We start from the raw sequence: 8,720 nt of genomic DNA, 5'->3' as shown, positions 1-8,720 counted from the left end.
AGCACATTTTTTTCTGTATAATAATTCATGGCTCAGCGTTTGTTGTTGTAAAAGAGTCAAATGTATTACAAATTGTAATATTTTATTCATATATCAATAATAATAATAATAGAAACAACAACAATAATAGTAATAATAACTAATAATGCCACAATACAGTTTTAGAGAAACAGACAAAAAGAATCTGATAAAACAAAACAGAAAAGATTAAACCAACTAACAATGAACATAAATAAATATGGAAATAACTGTTTCCTGTTAACACCTAGTGACTCTTAAACCTCCAATTCATCCCTGTTTTATTTAAGTTTAATGACAATTTGTTTTCTCCCCCCTCTAGCTGCCACCTTATTGTGGTGAGGGAGTTTGCGTACCCGGATGATCCTAGGAGCTATGTTGTTAGGCTCTTTGTGCCCCTTGTAGGGTCTCCCAAGGCAAACAGGTCCTAGGTGATGGGTCAGACTAAGGGCAGTTCAGAAGCTCCCATGACCAGTAAAAAATCAAGGATCGATACGTCGCCCGGTATGGCGGAGCCGGGGCCCCACCCTGGAGCCAGGCCTGGGGTTGGGGCTCGCGCACGAGCGCCTGGTGGTCACGCCTTAGTCCATGGGGCCCGGCTGGGCTCAGCCCGAAAGAGTGACGTGGGCCCGCCCTCCTGTGGGTTCACCACCTGCAGAGGGGGCCATGGGGGTCGGGTGCAGAGAGGACTAGGTGTTGGTCGAGAGAGGGTGGCCCGGTGGCCCGGTCCGCGCTCACAGCCCCTGGCTGTTGGGACGTGGAATGTCACCTCACTGGGGGGGAAGGAGCCTGAGCTTGTGCGGGAGGTTGAGAGATACCGACTAGAGCTACTCGGGCTCACCTCCACGCACAGCTTGGGCTCTGGTACCCAACTCCTGGAGAGGGGCTGATGCTCCACTTTTCTGGCATTGCCCACGGGGAGAGGTGGAGAGCTGGGGTCACATTGCTTATTGCTCCCCAGCTCAGCTGCCATGTGTTGGAGTTCACTCCGGTGAACGACAGGGTCGCGTCCCTACGCCTTCAGGTCTGGGTCAGGTCTCTCACTGTTGTCTCGGCCTACGGGCCAAGCGGCAGTGCAGAGTACCCGACCTTCTTGGAGTCCCTGGGAGCGGTACTAGATAGCGCTCCGACTGGGGACTCCATTGTTCTCCTGGGGATTTCAACGCCCACGTGGGCAGCGACAGTGACACCTGGAGGGGGGTGATTGGGAAGAACGGCCTCCCCGATCTGAACCCGAGTGGTGTTCAGTTGTTGGACTTCTGTGCTAGTCACAGTTTGTCCATCACAAACACCATGTTCGAGCACAAGGGTGTCCATAAGTGCACGTGGCACCAGGACACCCTGAGCCAGAGGTCGATGATTGACTTTGTAGTCGTATCATCTGACCTTCGGCCACGTGTCTCGGACACTCGAGCGAAAAGAGGGGCTGAGCTGTTGACCGATCACCACCTGGTGGTGAATTGGATCCGCTGGGAGGGGAGGAAGCCGGTCAGACCAGGCAGGCCCAAACGTATCATGAGGGTCTGCTGGGAATGACTGGCGGAACCCTCTGTCAGCGAGGTCTTCAACTCCCACCTCCCGGAGAGCTTCTCCCAGATCCCGGGGGAGGTTGGAGACATGGAGTCCGAGTGGACCATGTTCTCCACCTCCACTGTCGATGCGGCCACTCGTAGCTGTGGTCGCAAGGTCTCTGGTGCCTGTCGCGGCGGCAATCCCCGAACCCGGTGGTGGACGCCGGAGGTAAGGGATACTGTCAAGCTGAAGAAGGAGTCCTACTTGTGTTTGTTGGTAGGTGGGACCCCGGAGGCAGCTGACAGGTACTGGCAGGCCAAGCGTGCCACAGCCCGTGTGGTTGCAGAGGCAAAAACCCGGGTCTGGGAGGAGTTCGGGGAGGCCATGGAGGAGGACTATCGGTCTGCCTCGAAGAAATTCTGGCAAACCGCCGACGCCTCAGGAGGTGGAAGCAGCTCTCCACCAGCACTGTCTACTGTGAGGGTGGGGAGCTGTTAACCCTGACTGGGGATGTTGTCGGGCAGTGAAAGGAATACTTTGAGGATCTCCTCAATCCCATCGTCACGTCTTCCGAAGAGGAAGCAGAGACTGAGGACTCAGAGGTAGACTCATCCGTTACCCAGGCCAAAGTCACTGAGGTGGTTAGAAAGCTCCTCGGTGGCAAGGCTCCTGGGGTGGATGAAATCCGTCCAGAGTACCTTAAATCTCTGGATGTTGTGGGACTGTCTTGGCTGACACGCCTCTGCAACATCACGTGGCGGTTGGGGACAATGCCTCTGGCTTGGCAGACCGGGGTGGTGGTCCCTCTGTTTAAGAAGGGGGACTGGAGGGTGTGTTCCAACTACAGGGGGCTCACACTCCTCAGCCTCCCCGGTAAGGTCTATTCCAGAGTACTGGAGAGGAGAATTCGACCGATAGTTGAACCTCGGATTCAGGAGGAGCAGTGTGGTTTTCGTCCTGGTCGCGGCACACTGGACCAGCTCTACACACTCCATCAGGTGCTCGAGGGTTCATGGGAGTTCGCCCAACCAGTCCACATGTGTTTTGTGGATCTGGAGAAGGCGTTTGACCGTGTCCCTCGGGGCACCCTGTGGGGGGTGCTCCGGGAGTACAGGGTCAGGGGTCCTTTGCTAAGGGCTATCCAGTCCCTGTACGACCGGAGCAGGAACTTGGTTCGCATTGCCGGTAGTAAGTCAAACCTGTTTCCAGTGCACGTTGGCCTCCGCCAGGGCTGCCCTTTGTCACAGGTTCTGTTCATTATCTTTATGGACAGAATTTCTAGGCGCAGCCAGGGTGTAGAGGGGGTCTGGTTTGGGAACCACAGAATCTCGTCTCTGCTGTTTGCGAATGATGTGGTTCTGTTGGCTTCGTCAAATCAGGACCTTCAGCATGCACTGGGGCGGTTTGCAGCTGAGTGTGAAGCGTCCGAGATGAAAATCAGCACCTCCAAATCCGAGGCCATTGTTCTCGACCGGAAATAGGTGCTTTGCCCTCTTCAGGTCGGTGGAGTGTCCTTGCCTCAAGTGGAGGAGTTTAAGTATCTCGGGGTCTTGTTCACGAGTGAGGGACAGATGGAGCATGAGATCGACAGACAGATCGGTGCAGCATCTGCAGTGATGCGGTCGTTGTATCGGATCATCGTGGTGAAGAGAGAGCTGAGTAGGGGGGCAAAGCTCTCGATTTACCGATCGAGCTACGTTCCGATCCTCACCTATGGTCATGAGATTTGGTTCATGACCAAAACAACGAGATCGCGAGTACAAACGGCCGAGATGAGTTTCCTCCGCAGGGTGGCTGGGCGCCCCCTTAGAGATAGGGTGAGGAGCTCGGCCACTCAGGAGGAGCTCATAGTCAAGCCGCTGCTCCTCCACGTCGAAAGGAGCCAGTTGGGGTGGCTCGGGCATCTTTTCCGGATGCCCCCTGGACGCCTCGCTTCAATATGGCTAGTACCTAGGGCCCAGAATTTGGTGCTATGCCCCTGACAATGTACACATATATACAGTATATCTATTTTGTGAATGTAAATTTATGTAATTAAAAAACATATACCAAAACCGGTTTCTCAGCCTGAAGTACTATATGGTCCGTACATTTAAGAACACCTGGGTTGTGCATGTGGCAGACAAAAGCTGCTTAAGATGTGGGCGGATACATTTCATCCTCATGATGCAGTTTATTTGTCACAATGAGCTGTAGATCTGCAGACAGGAGGCAGAGGTGTGGATCTATTATGTGCCGCTGACTTTGTGTGCATGGCTACCTGCACACGCTCAACTATTAAATATTCATTTACATAACAGCAAAATATGTGCTGGCATTAAAACCCAGAAACAGGTCATACTATGGATGGGAAAGTCTCCTTTAATTTTAGCTGATAATAAAATTGGTTTCACCAGAAACCAACATAAACTATTAAGTTTTACAGTAATGCTACAGCTAGTGAGTGGTATGTGACAGGGTTGAATTCGCCCAAGAAGACCCAATGGGACACCCAATGGAGCACATTCATTCGTCAACAGGCCCTTCAACCATTTTAACACGAACTGGCCCTTTTCCAGCAAGCAACCAAGAAATTAGTTCCAACATATTCAGTCATTTGGTCCAAACGCACACTGAATGCTGACAAAGTGAGCTTCTCAGTTAGATGTAGATAAAAACACATCTTATTCAGGTAAGAGCAATTTTAACAGCAGTGCACTAGCTTAGCAGCCTTAGAAGAACCTATGCTAACTGTGTTTCATTGCAAAATAGTGGAGCAAATAACAGAATATTTCAGGTGACTCTTACAAACGTGACTGGAGGGCTTCTCTTTGTGGCCGGGACGGTGGTTGGATTCGAACACCGAACTGCTCGAACTGAAGACCAAAACTCTACCAGGTCAGCCAAAGGGGAGCCAAGCTAGCCAAGCTAGCAGGAACATCTTTTCAATCCGGACTTCACCTTGCTACACAAACAATGGTACAAGCACCAAACCTGGCAAAATACTTCTTAGACATTACGCTTGAAAATGCCCACAATCTACTCAGATTTTAAATACGGTAGCCATTTTCCAAGATGGCTACCATACCTTTTAGAGTTAAATATGCACAGTTTTGTCCAACATTGATGATCCTAGCATTGACACATATGTTTTTCACCATGTATTCTCCAAATTTGGGACTCCAGAAGCCATTCCTCAACTCAAGTAGCCTTATTTCAGTATGCCAAGTGTGCTACAGACCAAACAGGCTGAATATGGAGATGGCAGTATGGGAGATGAGTCTGTGAAGTAGGAGTTGGACTACCAATAGACAGATAGAAGATACATTATTTATCCCCAAGGTGAAATTCAGAAATCCAAAAGCTCATTAAAAAAAAAAAAAATCAAAAAAAAAAAAAAAAAAAAAAAAAAAACACAGCCATCTCAAAAAACATATAAAAACAGCACACCACTTACAAACAACAAAGTATATATAAATTAATTCATTAAAAAGTGTTAAATAATGTAAGCAATGAAAACTGTTGCATGTAAGCCCAAAAGGTAAAAAAAAAAAAAAAAAAAAAAAAAGATAAAAATTTGATAAAACTGATAAAATTAGAGGGAGGTTATAATGGTATTGAGAGAGTCTAATGGCTGTGAGAACAAAGGATCTCTTGAACCTCTCAGTCCTGCAGAGTAGTGAGATGAACTGCCCACTGTGGCTGGTCCTTTGTCCAACCTAAATGCTGTGGAGAGGGTGATTCACATTGCTCATTATAACTTGGAGCTTGCTCCATGTTCGCCCCTTCACCGCAGCTTTCAGTAAGTCAATTCTCCTGCCCAGCACTGCAATGGCCTTTTCATCCAGCCCCCTGTCATACTGTCTCCACAACATACTGCAGCATAAAACAGGGCACTTGCTACGACAGCCTGATAAAAGATGAACAGTAGCTCACTGTAGACATCAAAAGATGTAATTCTCCTGCGGAAGAACAGGCAGCTCTGCCCCTTCTTACACAGTGTCCATGTTCACAGACCAATCCAGCTTATTGTCCAGAACTACACCAAAATATCTGTAGTTCTGGACAACCTCAATAATCTCCCCTTGTAGGCAAACAGGCTGACATGTCTCGTAAAATCTCCTAAAATCAATCACCATCGCTTTAGTTTTGATGGTGTTCAGGAGACTAGTCAGGATTGAGGGAAAGATTAATGCAAGAGGAATGAGCAAAACCACCCAAAGAAAGGTGCACCAAGCTTGTGGCATCATATTCAAAAAGACTTGAGGCTGTAATTACTGCCAAAGGTGTATTGAGCAAAGGCTGTGAAAAGATGTACGTGTGATTTCTTAGTTTTTTTTCTTATAAATTGGCAATAATAATAATAATAATAATAATAAAAACTTTTCTCATGTTGTCATTATGGGGTGTTGTGTGTAGACGTTTGAGGGTAAAAAAAAAATGAATTTTTTACATTTTGAATTAAGGCTGTAACATAACAAAATGTGGAAAAAGTGAAGCACTGTGAATACCTTCCAGATGTACTGTATGAACAGTATGTATGTCTGTGAGAAGCAAAGATGTGCAGAGGCTCTCCAGTTTGTCAACAAATGCATGAGAAAAATGTTTAAAAACAATGCTCCCCAAAAAAAGATTGGAAGGAGTGTGCACATTTCTTCCTCTACAGTGCATAATATTAAATGAGTCAAGAAATCTGGAGGAATTTCAGTGTGTAAAAGGGCAAGGGTGCAACCCTAAGCTGAACACCCATGATCTCTGATCCCTGAGATAGCACTGCATCAAGAACCATATTTCATCAATAGCTGATACAACCCCAATTCCAATGAAATTGGAACGTTGTGAAAAATGTAAATAAAAACAGAATACAATGATTTCCAAATCCTCTTCAATCTATATTCAATTGAATACACCACAAAGACAAGATATTTAATGTTCAAACTGATAAACTTTATTGTTTTTGTGCAAATATTTACTCATTTTGAAATGGATGCCTGCAACACCTTTCAAAAAAGCTGGGACAGTGGTATGTTTACCACTGTGTTACGTCACCTTTCCTTCTAACAACACTCAATAAGCGTTTGGGAACTGAGGACACTATGTAATTGTTGAAGCTCTGTAGGTGGAATTCTTTCCCATTCTTGCTTGATGTACAACTTCAGTTGTTCAACAGTCCGGGGACTCCGTTGTCGTATTTTGCGGTTCATAATGCGCCACACATTTTCAATGGGCGACAGGTCTGGACTGCAGTCAGGCCAGTCTAGTACCTGCACTCTTTTACTACAAAGCCACACTGTTGTAACACGTGCAGAAAGTAGCTTGGTATTGTCTTGCTGAAATAAGCAGGGACGTCCCTGAAAAAGACGTTGCTTGGATGGCAACATGTGTTGTTCCAAAACCTGGATGTACCTTTCAGCATTGATGGTGCCATCACAGATGTGTAAGTTGCCTATGCCATGGGCACTCACACCCCCATACCATCACAGATGCTGGCTTTTGAACTTTGCACTGATAACAATCTGGATGGTATTTTTCCTCTTTTGTCCGGAGGATACGACATCCATGACTTCCAAAAACAATTTGAAACATGGACTCATCAGACCACAGCCCACTTTTCTACTTTGCGTCTGTCCATTTCAAATGAACTCGGGCCCAGAGAACACAAGCAGCAGCGTTTCTGGATGTTGTTGATGTATGGCTTTCGCTTTCGCTTTGCATGGTAGAGTTTTAACTTGCACTTGTAGATGTAGCGACGAACTGTGTTAACTGACAATGGTTTTCTGAAGTGTTCCTGAGCAGTTCCGCCTGAGGGATCGAAGGTCATGGGCATTCAGTGTTGGTTTTCAGCCTTGTCGCTTACATGTAGAAAGGTCTCCAGATTGTCTGAATCTTCTGATCCCTAAATTCCCTGCAATTGAATGTTGAGAAACATTATTCTTAAACTGTTGGACTATTTTTTCATGCAGTTGTTCACAAAGTGGTGATCCTCACCCCATCTTTGCTTGTGAATGGCTGAGACTTTTGGGGATGCTCCTTTTATAGCCAATCATGACACTCACCTGTTTCCAATTAGTGTTCTTTGAGCATTCGTCAACTTTCCCAGCCTTTTGTTGCCCCGTCCCAACTTTTTTGCTTTTTTGTTGCAGGCATCCATTTCAAAATGAGCAAATATTTGCACAAAAACAACAAAGTTTATCAGTTTGAACATTAAATATCTTGTCTTTGTGGTGTATTCAGTTGAATATAGGTTGAAGAGGATTTGCAAGTCATTGTATTCTGTTTTTATTTACATTTTACACAAGTTCCAACATCATTGGAATTGGGGTTGTATAACCACATTGGCAAGGGATTATTTTGGTACACCTTTGTCAAACACTACAATATGGATTTACATCCACAAATACCACCTAAACCTTCATGGTGCAAAAAAGAACCCTTATTGTAAACTTGCCCACAAGTGGCATTGACTTCTGCTTGCTCAGAGGCATCTGGGTTGGGTCATCACACAATAGAAATGTGTATTTTGGTCAGACAAATCAGTATTCCAGTCTGTCATGGTATGGGCTTGTGTCAGTGTCCTTGGCAAAGGTAACTTACATTTCTGTGATGGCAGCATTAAGGCAGAAAAGTACACTGAGATTTTAAATCAACATATGCTGCCTTCAAGATAACATATTTTCTAGGGATGTCCATGCATTTTAAAACAGGACAATACAAAACTACATTTTACAGGCATTGCAAATGCATAGCTACAGGAGAAGAGGGGACGCCTACTGGCCAATTGCCTGCAGTCCTGACCTGTCCCCAATGGACAATGTGTGAAGAATTTTGAAATGAAACACACAACAACGACTTCCTGTCTCTTGTACACCTCAATGATGTGTTTTCAGGAAGAATGAGCACAGGAAACGCTTCATTACTTGGTATTCCCAGTGCGTAGTGTTGTAGAATCAATGGCAACATTACAAAGTAATAAATGGTTTTATGTACCAGCTTTTTTTAGAATGTGTTGCAGACCTTAAATGCAGGAATATATATTATATATTAACTCATGAAATGAAGAATCACAATCAAGTCCATTCAGTTTGGGGTTGTACAGCCTTTTGGTTGGTTCTTTTAGCAACCGATAACTATATATATATATATAAAAAAATATATATATATATACTCAACAAAAATATAAACGCAACACTTTTGGTTTTGCTCCCATTTTG

The sequence above is a fragment of the Thalassophryne amazonica genome, chromosome 12 (assembly GCF_902500255.1).
Source record: "Thalassophryne amazonica chromosome 12, fThaAma1.1, whole genome shotgun sequence".
Classification (NCBI taxonomy): Eukaryota; Metazoa; Chordata; class Actinopteri; order Batrachoidiformes; family Batrachoididae; genus Thalassophryne; species Thalassophryne amazonica.
The sequence above is the reverse complement of the archived record's forward strand: the minus strand, read 5'-3'. Positions refer to the sequence as shown.